This window comes from Oryctolagus cuniculus, chromosome Y (assembly GCF_051225735.1).
Source record: "Oryctolagus cuniculus isolate XC-2025 breed Fujian yellow rabbit chromosome Y, ASM5122573v1, whole genome shotgun sequence".
NCBI lineage: Eukaryota > Metazoa > Chordata > Mammalia > Lagomorpha > Leporidae > Oryctolagus > Oryctolagus cuniculus.
In genome coordinates this window covers 32,677,066-32,691,197 of record NC_142889.1, presented here as the reverse complement: position 1 = coordinate 32,691,197, position 14,132 = coordinate 32,677,066, and the positions used below count along the sequence as shown (strand labels likewise).

General features: G+C 40.6%; 1 pseudogene; it reads left to right on the top strand.

Annotated features, from left to right (window-relative positions):
• The first annotated feature begins 1,254 nt into the window (after positions 1-1,254).
• Positions 1,255-8,580, top strand: LOC149119496 (nuclear receptor subfamily 2 group C member 2 pseudogene; annotated as a pseudogene).
• Positions 8,581-14,132: the final 5,552 nt, after the last annotated feature.

Genomic DNA, 14,132 nt, shown 5'->3' with positions numbered 1-14,132 from the left:
TTTTATTAGTTAATTTGAGAAGCTTTTATGCGTCTTTTGAGTAAGGCAGTCAGAGTTAGAAAGATGGAACATTTAGTTGAATTTGAATTTCAGTTAAACAACATACATATTAGTATAATTATGTTCCACACAATATTAGGGTGTCCTGGACTTTATATAGCAAACCACCCCTGCAGCAACACAATATGTGATACACATAGTGCACAAACACACTGCCTTCCACTCAAGCATGTTTACCTAGAACCTATAAAGATTTAGCTTTAAAACTTTCTTCCTTTTGAAGGATATTTTGTAGATAAAATGAAATATTCAAGGATAATCTAAGAGAACCCAGACTAAAAAGTAAGCTGAGGTGGCATTGGGTACATCTGGCCATTGTCTCCTGCAATTCAGTGAAGTAGGGGCCTTCATTTTGCCATAGTGGGTAAAGCTACAACCAGCAATTCCTGCCCCCCATATAGGTGCCAGTTTATGTTCTGGTGGCTTTGTTTCTAATCCATCTCCATGGTAATGGCCTGAAAAAGCAGCAGAAAATGGCCTGAGTGTGTGGGTCACCACCACCCATGTGGGAGACATGGATGAAGCTCCTGGTTTTGGCCTGACCCACCTTGGACATTGCAAGGAGTGAACCCACACTTTCAGGGTCTTTCTGTATCTCTCCCTGTAACTCTGACCTTCAGCTAAATAAGTATATCTAAAAAAAAATCAGTGAAATGTTAATAGGAATGTTGACTTGGTTTCTTCCCAGGACATTCCTGTTATGTGGGAAAGTTGAAGTGAGCATTGCTTATTAAATGGGATAGGACTTCATTGTCTAATAAAAATAAATACCATTAATTCATGAATTCAGGTTACCATGCTACACAAAGAATGTTTTAATATTGGGAAAAAAGTCATACTATATCTGCATAATGAATCTGAGATGATATGATTAGAAATCATGGAAAATATGTATTTTAGAAAAACTGCCTGTCATGGTTGTCACAGAGAAAAGGAAGAACATTCGTGCTCCTCCTCCCAGTGCCCAGGCTGCAGTGGCTACAGCAATGGGGTCAAGAACTCTGACCTTTCACTGACAAAAACAATAACAGTTTCTTCCTTCCCCACAACCCCTGTGGCACCCCCAGGCTCTTGCCATCTACCTACTCAGGGGGCCCAGTCTCACTGTACCCTGCCCTCCTCTTTGGGGGTTGCCCACCGCCAACATGAGACCTGCTTCCAGGCCACTTTGGTGCCAAATCCTGAGGTTCTCGAATGATCTTGCTTCACCTTGGCTACAAATATGGAGGGGTTGGTTCATTACAGAATGGGGACCCACAAGTGGTTGAATTACCACCTACAAAGACCTCTCTACCAGAATCTCTAAGGGATGGCCAGCCTTTCCCTGTGCTTTTAGATCATTACACCAACCTGGTTCCTGGCAGGATCCAGGTCGTCATGGGTTCTGCTTCTGTGGAGCAATTTCTGGGCAGGATGGACCTACAGCAGCTCCAGGTGGTGGAGTACTGTACAGTCTGTGGTGACAAAGCCTCTGGCCATCACTATGTGGCTGTCAGTTGTGAAGGTTGCAAAGGTTTCTTTAAAAGGACCATGCAAAAAAAAAAAATTTCTAGAGCAACCAAGACTTCATCATCAGCAAACATCACTACAATCACTGTCAGTTTTGCCAGCTGAAAAAATGCTTGGCTATGAGCATTAAAATAGAATCTGTACAGAGTAAACAGATGTCCTTTGATAGCAGTGGGAGAAACTGAGCAATTGTGCTGCTTCACCTGAGAAAATCTATATCCAGAAGGACCTGAGAAGTCCTCTGATATCCACAAGACATAGAAGAAGCAGGGATGCTTGTGAATGTCTAGCAGCCCAGGATGGCACAATTCTCTTTACTCCAAGGCAGAAACAAGCCAGGGAGCTTAGGCACACTGGCAAACGTAGTGACCTCCTTGTCAACCTAAGTGAATCCTTGAACAATGGTTACACTTCAGAAATCTAGCTAGAGGGCCAGTCTGCAAGTGAGATTGCAGGGCATTTGATACCTTAGCTAAAGCACTTAATACCACAGACAGCTCCTGGCCACCAAGCCTGATCAAACAGATGGACGCCAGTGGAGGAGGGAGCATCCACGTCACCAGACGAGACCAGTAAGCACCTGTCATTGAGGTTGAAGGCCCTCTCCTTTCAGACACATACTTCATGTTTAAGCTGACAATGCCAAACCTGATGCCGAAGCACCTCAATGTGCAGTACATCTGCAAGTCTGTGTCCTTCCTGTTCTTCCTCTCCATGCGCTGGGCCAGTTCAGCCCAAGCCTTTCAGGCACTTGGGCAGGACTGCCCTCTTCACTTCCTCAAGGGTCTGTTGGCCACATGCAGACACAGAGCCTCAAACCTGTCAATACTGTGGCTGTCTTGTTCCCTAACATTTTCTCCACTGTTTTTATTTTGTAAATAATACACAGTGAACATCAGGGATTTATGAATATTAGAGAGTAGTCACCAAATTATTTTAAGAAATATACAAAGAACATTTATGGTAGCACCCTATAAAGTAAGAGTCCCCAGACTTATCTGATGTAAGCCTTTAGTAAAATTATAATCAGGTTTGTGAACACTGATTCATTGATAGCATCCACATGAATTTTAGCCAATTCATAATTACATTTTGTCAAATTTACAATCCCTTGCATATTTTGAACACTCCACCATCCAGAGATGTACTGATTAATCATGGACAGATTATACATTGAGCTATTCCATTGTGTTGTAGTGACACATATATATCTCTCCAATTTTTGTCACAATCCAATTGAACATAATTAACAAGTCCCTCTGTCACTTCCCCTAGGAGATTTATGTTCTATTTTAGGGTCATGATCCCATTATGCAGATCCTGGATATAACTTTGTATCATTTACACACCAATATGGAGCTGCCTGATACCATTCTAGCACATGCATACCAGGTAGGTAAGGAACAGAAGCCCGATGTATTCCTTGAACATTTACATTGCTAACCGTAGGTGTCGCTAAAATATTAATAAATTTTCAGGCTTGCAAATGTCCTGTCTTCTTCCTAAGTTATTGGCTTGTTCCACAAGTGCTTTCAGCACTCTCCATGTCCTGGCCCACTTTTGATCTCCCTCAGTGTTTTGGGGATGTGTAGCCTCTTTATCCCCTGTTGTATGGTGTGATTGGATGTGTAGGAGAGGGATCCATTGTGATCTGGGTTCATTTTTTGGAAAGACAAAAGCATATCCTCTGCCACAGGTTAGTAATGGGCTAGGACCACACCATTGATTAGTTTAGAGATCCTTCCACTGTACCTGAGGTAACGGAGTTCAAGAGGCTAATGGGGTCCAATGAGTCATAATAGGAGCTTCTTGTTTGTTATTTAAGGTAAAAAAATAGTTAGTAAGGCTTTTGATAATAATGCATGTTGAGAGTGGGCTCCCCCCTTGTGATTTTTTGTATGTGTGCCTTTAATCTCTGATGATGGTGCTCCACTATAGCTTGAATTATACTGTTATAGGGAATGCCCGTGACATGTTGAATTTTTCACTGCCTGCAGAAGTCCTGAAACCATTGACCTGAATATACTGGGCCATTGTCTGTTTTAATCTGAAAATTAATGCCTAAAAATAAGAAATATTTAACACAACAACTTATTGCATGTGTGTGGCTGTTTCTCCTGTCAAAGTGGAGGCCATTAAGGCATTAGAATAAGTATCTATAGTTATATGGACATATTTTAATTTTCCAAATTCCAGAAAATGTGTAGCATCCATTTGCCAAACAGCATTTTTTAAATTCTAGGGTTGGCAGACATTTATAGACCTAATGGCTAGAATGGAGAGTATTGGTTGCAAGACGAGACAATACATTTTGATTGCTGAGTAGTAAATTGTAGAAACTGTTGATTTAGCATAGTTGGATCTTGATGTAGCAACAGATGATTGAGTTTTTCTTGTTCTAAATATTGGATATTTATCCTAGTAAGTTTGTCTGTAGCCTCATTTATTCAGCTAGCTGTCCAGGAATTCCAGAGTGGACTCTGATATGGAAGATGTAAAAAGGCTTATTATGTGATAAAAAATTTTTGTAGAGAGGTAAAAAAATAGTTGCAAATGGTGTATTCTTTGGTTTAATATAGGAAGTTTATAAGGATTGTAAAGGGTCAGTAAGGACATTGACCTCTTGGGAAGTCATTTGTAAGTCATTGTGAATACCCACTAATTCCAAAATTTGTGCTGATCCCTGAATATTATGCCAAGTCTTGTGGACAGAAAGTTTTTGATTTGATTTATAACAAGTCATTGTGGCTGTCTCTGTAGAACTACCATTTGTACATGGGGTATCAGCCTGGGGAACAGCATGTCTACTCAGCATTTGAGGCATAACATGGGTCTTGCAAGTAAGGTGAGTGAGCAGCTTCCTAGATGGGTAGTGGGAGTCTATTTTTCCCAGAAAATGTTGTAGAGTAGCTTGCCCTATGGGATCATTTTCATGTAGATATTCTACTTCTTGTTTATTTAAATGTAGTATGAGGGTATGATACTCTACCCCAGCAATAGCTTGACACTTTTCTGCCTTCCTTATTAAGAGTCATAGTCATAGTTAAATAAGGTGTGATGAAGTTAGGAAGTACATGAGAGAGATGGGTATACTCTATGCCTGCTTCTGAATTTTGGCTTATTATTCGCAAAGGTTGTTTTTTTGGTAGGGACTATAAGTAATTGTATTTCCTTTTCTTGGATTTTATCTATGTAGTTCCATTTTATCAAAACTTTATCAATTGAAGTACTTCCTGAGCGTGAAGAGTAGCCATTCCTGTTGAATTAAAGTGGAATCTCCCTCCAATAATTGAAATAAAGGACTCATTTGAGCAGTAGTAATGGAAAAATATGGTCCACACCAGTTAATATGTCCTAGGGCTTTTCTAGCTCATTTAACCTTAAAGTTTTCTTTAACTCCAAATGAGGTTTTATAGATCTTATGGCTGTGTCAGTAATTATTGTTCCCAAATATTGTAAAGGTTTCTACTTTTGTACTTTTTCTGGTGCTATGTAGTCTGTTTATACAGCATGCCCTGAAGGTCACAAAACACTTTGTCTAAATAATCCTCATCTGGATGTCCTACCAATATATCATCCATATAATGAAAACTGTGGGATATAGGCAAAGGAAAGGTTATGTAGCCTTATTAACATAATACTGGCATATATTAAGACTATTTTGCATTCCCATGGGGAGGACTGTCCACTGATATCAGGGTGTAGGGATACTATTATTTAACTGTTACACTGGAAAGGTGAATCACTCTTTGTCTTTAGGATGGGGAGGAATAGAGCAAAAGCAATCTTTTAGTTCCAAAATAATGATATGGTAATGAGCAGGGATAGCAGGAGGAGCTAGGAGTGCAGGCTTCAAGTGCCCATCTTATTCATGACTTTATTAAGAGCTCTGAGGTCCCAATTTTAATTGGCTCCTCAACCAAATGTTGAAAAGCCTTTAGTTCTCATTCAGGGGCCACTGCTCAACCCATGTGGTGGTATCTGAAGTCCATTGTAAAGGAAGAAGCTATATGTTTGGTGGTGGCCCTTAGAATTGGGGGTAAATATGAACTGATGAACTAGTGCAACCATTTCTCTGGTGATCCATAGTATCATCATACAATACCTGATAATCCATAGTGAACCAAGCTCCCTGACTTGCTAGTACACCTCTTCCTCACAAATTTGTACTAAGTCTCTTTGAAATGAGTGGTTGAAAAACATCCTTAATTTCCATCAGTCGACCCAACTCAAGGGTTGAGCCGCCTGTCTGGAGAGTGTGTCACACCCCCACTCCATGTAATATTGGTTCAGGCTTTGAAGGCCAGTGATGAGGCCACTCCTCACTTAGCATCACACAGTAGTCTGCCCCCTATCAAGCAATCCATTGAAAACCATGTCATTCACAGTTAATCTCATAAAGGCTTATTATCTGTTCTCAAGAGTTGAGTCCAGTGAGCCCAAGGCTTTATCACCAATACACTTGAGGAGCTGTTGGCTTCTGACCCTCTTGGAGACAGGGCTGAGGGCTGCCCCCATGGCCATTTAAAGGCTTACAATCCCTAATAAATTTTGCTCTTGATTTTTTTTTTTTTTTTTTTTTTTTTTTTTTTTTTTTTTTTGCCCAATGATATACCTTTTTGCACTTGGGACAGAAATTTCTTGGCATTTTTGGATGTTCCTTGTAATCCCTTTTTATGAGGCCAAATTTCACAGAATTTTAACATGGATCACTTTTTGCTTATCCCTTAAAGCTTCAGTCAAAGCTGTAGCCATAGTAACTGCAGTGTATTGGCTGAGGTTGTACACCTATATCTTCTGTGGCTAAGTCCCAAGAACCCAGGTTTCCATGTTTAACTGGAGCTATTGCATCTTTGAATTCTTGATTTGACCCTTCAAACACTAGCTGATGGATAAGCACATCAGCCACACCCATATGATGGAACTTGCCCTCTACCACTCTTTTTAGTCTGGCTAGAAAATCAGCTCACAGCTCAGTGTTCTGTTTAAGTGTGTAAGCTTTTGTTCTCCCATACTATGATCTGGGGTGGCTCTCCCTGTTCTAAGTGTGTACAACAACACTTGATCAAAATATTGAGGAGGTCCATGCATTTGCTCTCGGGTGTCTGTGTATTGTCCCTCACCATGAAGCATATCAACAGTAAGAGGCATATTTCCATTCTGATTTCTCTCTGCTTAATCATCACACTCATCATGGAGTACTTTGCCTTAAAATGAAGCCACTGTCCTGAGTTTACAACTGCTTGGGCCAATTGTTTATAGTCCTATGGTACACAAATTTGTCTGGTAATATTTTCCAGCATTGTCATTGTAAATGATCCATGCATGCCATTTTCCTGTACTGATTTTCAGAACCACCATAATGTTTGCATGTCTATGGGATGATGCTCTTATTAGGATTACTAGCTGTAAAAGTCACAGAGAAAATATATGGAGGCAGAGTTTTTTCATCTTCCAACTTTTCATTTTAGCACATTGCTTTAAACAAGGGCAGAATGGATTCTGGATCAGAGCTTTTCTCTAATTTACCCTGTAATGCAAATCTGGGGAACAAGGAATCTGCATCAGGAGGTGGGGCAGAAGCAATAGCTATTTCAGGCTTACCTGGAATCCTGTGCTCATCAGGACTGAGACCTTGGCATATTGCTGACCATAAGGAAAAATAGGAAATAGGAATAACTTTATCCTTTTTATGTTCCCTATGTCCATTATCTCCTGTCCATTTCCAAGATTCAAGGTCAATTGTTCCTTCCTCAGGAAACCAAGGATTATATACAATAGTAATTTCCGAAAGGCATTGAAACTATGTGAACACTTTAATCCTCTTGTCTTTAGCATACGTTTTCTCATAGCTATGAAATGCCTTCTTTCCACAGTAGCTGAATTTCCCATGACTACCTGTATTTATGGGACCAATTACCCCTATTTACCCGAACTGCCATGGTGAATTTCTCTCCTCTCTGAAAGTGCTGTGTGCCAGGATGAGTCCTCTGTCCCAATCAGAAGCAGGAAAGACTAAGGCAAGGACTACAGCTGCAGTGAGCAGCAGGGGTTGGCAGTGCATTACAGATGATGAAAAGATAGCAAATGCAAACTGTGCCAGCCCCACATTGAGCACAACTTATGCTGCTTATTTTCTCAAGCAGCAACCCAGTGAGTCTGAAATACTGTAGAAAAATGATCAAAGGCACTGAGTGAAGACTCTGGGACTATCTTCTCTAGATCAGCCAATTTTTTTTCAAACAAGAAATATGGAGTCTGGTATGAGAGGTTTGACAGGGAGGCTTTGTTTTCCACAAAACTATAACTACAGTAAGGACTTAGGTCGTCAGAGAGGAAACAGACATGAAATCACCCACAATATTGAGAAAGGAGGATGTTGTGCACTTCTCATACAGCCAAATTCCTATTGCTCCATGAAGTGTTCTGTGAAACTAGGACAGAGTTCATTGTGTGCAGCCCCCTCTTCCCTTCCTCAAGGGTCTTTTGGCCATGTTAGACAAGAGCCTCCAAGTTGTCAGTGCTATTGATGTCTTGCTTCCCAACACTCTCCACCATTCTGGCTGCCATTATAAACCACCTGCATAACAGCATCCAGGAAGATACACTCTCCATCTACTAGATAAAACAGGTCATGGAGCACATCTGGAAGCTTTAGGAGTTCCGTAACCGCATGGCAAAGCTGGATATAGGCAGCTATGAGTATACATACCTTAAAGTTATAGTTCTCTTTAGTCCCGAGCATCCACGTTTGACTGAACAAGCCAAAAAATTTCAGGAAAAGGCACAGATGGAGTTGCAGGGTTATATTCAGAAAACCTACTTGGAACACACCTACCAATTGGCCCAGATTCTTGTCTGCCTGCCAGCATCCAGGTTCATGGGATCCAACATAACAGAAGAATATTTTTTTACTGATCCCATTTGCAATGCTTTGATAGCATAATATCCTATATCCTCAAGATGGAGACTGCAGAGTACAGCAACTCGATCCCAGGATCCTGCCTGTAGTGCACACCTCATGCCCACCCAGCAGCACAGGGTCCTCCAGACCAACCAAGACACAAATGAGATAAAAATAGTGGCATTTTGGCATGTGAGGATAGTCTCAGTTTGTTAGCCATTTCCTACCTGGTTTCTTTTCATCAGTTAACCCCAAACAACCACAACTAAAAGACTAGTGGATCTGTTCATGCCTAAGAAACATTTTAATGCCTTTTAATGAAATATCAGATTTTGGAGCATTCTTTTAACTCAATTTATATTTAGAAATTCTCGAAAGACAAAAAGCAAAAATGAAGTTTTATAATGTCAGAGATTGGTATTAAAGAAAACTAAAAGAAAAAAATAAAAACTATGTTTGAATCTAAATTGTTTTGAAAAAATAAACAATTCTACTTTTAATAAACCTTCTTGAAGCTCCCTTGTGTATGTATGTTAAGAAATCTTTGACCCCCGTGCTCTTTTTTTACCATCCCATTATTCAGAATGATATTTGCTTGTTTTAAGCATGCACATTATGACTAAAAATAGTATAAAGCGGGCCGGCGCCACAGCTCACTAGGCTAATCCTCCACCTTACGGCGCCGGCACACGGGGTTCTAGTCCTGGTCGGGGCACCGGATTCTATCCCGGTTGCCCCTCTTCCAGGCCAGCTCTCTGCTGTGGCCAGGAAGTGCAGTAGAGGATGGCCCAAGTGCTTTGGCCCTGCACCCCATGGGAGACCAGGATAAGTACCTGGCTCCTGCCATCGGATCAGCGCAATGCGCCAGCTGCAGCGCACCGGCCGCGGCGGCCATTGGAGGGTGAACGAACAGCAAAGGAAAACCTTTCTCTCTGTCTCTCTGTCTCTCTCTCTCACTGTCCACTCTGCCTGTCAAAAAAAATAGTATAAAGCTTCACATCTGCGGTTGGTAAATTTTGAATTTTTTAAATCAGAAATTTCATCAATGGGAAGTTAAAGATGTTGGTCATCCATTCTGTCCTAGATACTGAGCACTGTTTACCAACAAAGTCATAGTGCCTAATTTTGCACTCTATATTGTTGTCTGCTGGAAATGCAAACATTGCAAATAGTATCTTCATTGTGAAATTCAATTCCGCTTAAAAGGAAAGCAAAAGAAATATCAGCACTGTTCACATTCAATTTATTATAAGATAAATAATACATTAACCCTCACCTACACCAGTTTAGAATTCTGTTTCTTACTGTTTCATATTGTAAATTTTTAAAGCATTAAAAGATGGCAAGAAGAAAATGAGGATCAATAAGAATCAAAGAAAATGCTTAGCAATACTGCTGATGTCAATGATGTTAATATTTTAGTTAAAAAGTTCATAAGAAGATTGAATTAAAAGATATTGTGCATTTCCCATGAACTTTGAAGTCCCAATTTCAGCATAGTCACTTCCATAGGCTGCTGGCCACACAGTCTGAGGCCTGAGAGCAAGTGATGAGAAGACCTTGATGTGCTTGATGCCCTGCAACAAGTGAATGCCCGTGTGCCTCAGAGCCCTCATACCTGGGTTGGGTTCCATGGAGCCTCCTACGGGTGCACTTGCTGCTTTCCCATGTGCAGTTAAATAACCCTCCCAGGAACCCAGAAGCTGCCTATGGTGTTAACTGCAATTTGGGATGGCATACAGGTCACCACGTCTGCCTGTGCTGGTGCCATCCTGGGATACAGTGTTCCTCAGTGTATGCAGTAAGTGAGGGCACGGGGCCATTTCTGGTACTTCTTGTGTTGAGCAGAGTAGGAAGAGACAGTCCTGTTTTACTTCTTCATGACCCCAGCACAGAATCCTAGATGTGAATTTAGGTCTCACCAGTTTCTGTGTAAAGGTGCTGACTTGTGGAGTACAATCTCAGTCGGTTGATGGCACTGATTTGGAAAACCCAGTACCTTGTGACTCAGCTCCAAGAGAAGTCTTCATAATGAAGTCTGCAGCCTCCCTTGCCAACTGTGTGTAATCCCCCAATTGTGGAAACCCTGGAGGTCAGCAGGAATCTTGCTTTGTAACCTTAGCACCATCTTCTGTGCATGTCAGAGCAAGCTAACAAGAGTATCAGGCAAAAGAAAACAGAAAAGCTGCCTTCCATTCTTCAAGGGTGCCTCCCAATGCCAATGTGGATCACAAGACTGGTGGATGCCCTTCCAAGTTTTGTGCATACAGGAAGAGAGAATAAATGCTGACTGCCCAGAAAGCAGGTTTCTGTAGCTCAACAGGAATTGATGGCTGAAGCCTACCAGACAGAGGTTTATCAGCATTAATAGTGGAAGTGAGAAAGCTCAGTGAGCTGGTTCTAAGCCTCTCTCCACAACTCTGCTGACAGCTAAGCAGGCCTTCTCCAAAAAGAGTAGGGAGGAAGGAAGAGAAGGCATACAGCGCATTCTCAGACAAATCAATATTGACTGCTGATTTCACAAAAGGGTCATTTTACTTAAAGTAAACTTGCAGGGCTGCTGTCACACTCATTTGGGGAGTGAACCAGCAGATGGAAACCATCTCTCTCTCTCTCTCACTCTCTCCCTCTCCATTTTATTAAATAAATACTATTTTTACAAATAATACTTTTATCAACAGACTAAGTTTTAATTTAAATCTATGTGTTTTAAACTGCAAATAATTTTACATATGAAAAGAATATTAATAACTTGGTCAATTTCACTTTCTTAAAACTGAGTGGATTGGTATTTTTGATCATATGACTCATGGATTTGCCTGAGAAGCCGGACCCAGTTGCACAGGACTCCAGGCCTTCTGGGAGCTCTGTCTGTGGTGGTAGATGTGGCATGTCTGCAGAAGGCCTACTCACCTCCTTTCTCCTTTCTTTTCCAGATGAAGAGGGTGACAGGCATGGACAGGGCTGGCAATGCCACATGTATCTGCCTCAACTAATTACTTATTGTGGAGAATGTGTGATGTTTATAAAAATAGCCTCCCTTGTTTTCACTAGTGAGATAATGAGGAGTATACAATTTGCATCAGCAATGTCAATATTTCATTTTAATTCTTGATACTGAAGTGTCTTCCCTCTGTCCTGGGAAAGATTTCTTGATGAAAGAATTTGGGCAACTTTGAACAAGGACAAAGCTCTGCCTTGAGATGGCTGTAATTTCAGGTGATGTAACTTCCCTTTCCTGGGACTCCTTTTCCTTATCTGGGAAGTGGGAGTTTTGGGTTCACAGATGTAATGTTCCATGTTCTGAGGATAAAAAGGTCTTTTAGTCATAAAGGGGCAACATGGGTCTGTAAATACCAGATATGGAGTGATGACACACAGTAGCTCTGTGTGAATGTGCAGTTCCCTGGTCACTCACTGCCTTACCACCTCATACATCACACATTCTAACCAAATCCACAGAAGATATTCAGTGATGACAGGCGGGAACCATGAGTGGACATGTAGTTCCATGTTACTCATGACAAGCTCCCCTTATATATCACCCATTCTAGCACAAGTCATACAAGTCTATCATGGACAGGGGCATCAGAAGGTGTTTGATGCTGTGTTGCAAGGCATGGCCCACATGACTCTGGTGAGTACTCAGAATACTCAGGTAACACTGGATCACGTGTGAAGAGCCACACTGTATATTCCAGTGGTCTCTAATGATCACTCTATGTATCTTAAAGACTTTGAAGGGAGGGCTTTTTTTTCTTCACTATTATCTATTAAGTTTGAAATCTTATAATGTGATATTAATAAGAAAATATTACCTTTATTTTCCCCCAGAGGACCTGAATCTGAATATGCACTTATTTTTTTAGTATTTTAAACAGCAGTATAGTTTGCAGTCCTTTTTAATCTGAGAAAAAAGACTTCATTAATATAATTACATTAAAGTAAACAAGCTGCTATAATCCAAAATTTGTACTTTCAAAATTTATATTTATTAAATAAAAGTTAAAAAAACATACAAGGTAAAATGTGTCAATGCTAAAAAAAATGGAGAGACCTCTAAAAAAATCTTTGTGTTGTCTCTAGTCCTTGAATTGCTGCATAAACAAACCAAAATCCATCTCCGTGTAAATAATAAAATAAATAATAAAATGAAAAGCTTATACATTATCCCTCTTAGTAGTTTTTTTTTATCTGTTCTACTTAATATGACTGGTTTAGTTCTGTAATTGATGCACAGTTATTCTTAAGTGTTGAAAATTAACTGAAATGTGATCCCTGTTGAACATGGGAGTGGGAATGGGAGAGGGAAGAGATGTATAATTTGGGACATGCTCAGGCTGACTTGCCCCAAGTGGTGGAGTTGGAAGCATACCAGGGGATTCCAATTCAATCCCATCAAGGTGGCATGTACCAATGCCATCTCACTGTTCCAGGTGATCAATTTCAGTTCACAGTTGGTCATGGTGGAGGGACTGGGAGTCAAAGGGAGCACATAGACAAGTCTAGTACCTGCTAACGCTAACCGATGGAGTAAATAAAGGGGAGAGTGATCCAACATGGTAAGTGAGATACTCAGCAGACTCATAGAATGGCAGATGTCCTAAATAGCACTCTGGCCTCAGAATCAGCCCTAAAGGCATTTGGAGCTGGCTGAAAAGCTCATGAGAGTATTTCAGGCATGGAAAGCCAAGACACTCTGGCAAAAGATCTCTGTGAGTGAGATCCCAGTGGAAAGAACAGGTCATCAAAGAAGGAGGTACCTTTCTCTGAAGGGAGGAGAGAACCTCCACTTTGACTATGACCTTGTCTAAACAAGATAAGAGTCGGAGAGCTCAGAGGGCTTCCATAGCCTTGGAAACTCATGACTGGAGCATAGGGAGATTACTGATGCCATAGACAGGAGTGTCAATTGGTAAAGTCAACAACAGGAGTCACTGTGCACTTACTGCTCATGTAGGATCTCTGTCCTTAATGTGCTGTGCATTGAGATTTAATGCTATAACGAGTACTCAAACAATATATTTCACTTTGTGTTTCTATGGGGGTGCAAACTGTTGAAATCCTTACTTAATGCATACTAAACTGATCCTCTGTAAAAAAAAAAAAAAAAGAAATTATCAATTCCCAACTTGACTCTTACTGGGATTAAACATGACAATAGGTCTGCTCTGATTTCATCATCATTTAAAAAAAATCATCTATTATTTTTCACTTTATGTTTCTGTGTGGGAGCAAACTGTTGAAATCCATGCTTAATGTATACTAAGCTGATCTTCTGTATATTAAGATAATCGAAAATGAATCTTGATGTGAATGGAAGGGGAGAGGGAGTGGGAAAGGGGAGGGTTGTGGGTGGGAAGGACGGTATGGGGGGGAAGCCATTGTAATCCATAAGTCGTACTTTGGAAATTTATATTCATTAAATAAAAGTTTAAAAAAAAAAAGAAATCCTTAAAAAAAAAAAAAAGCTTAGCCAATTAGAACTGCAGATTAACTTCAACTTTACTGACCAGAAACCCCCAACTAACCTCTGCCTAGAGACTTTACCAGTCAGAAACCTCCAAGTAACCTCTAACTAGGGACCTTCCACTTCAACCAAACATTTTATTTGTTTATCTTCGGTGAACTCATTAAAGGTTCCCCTAATGCCCTCTTG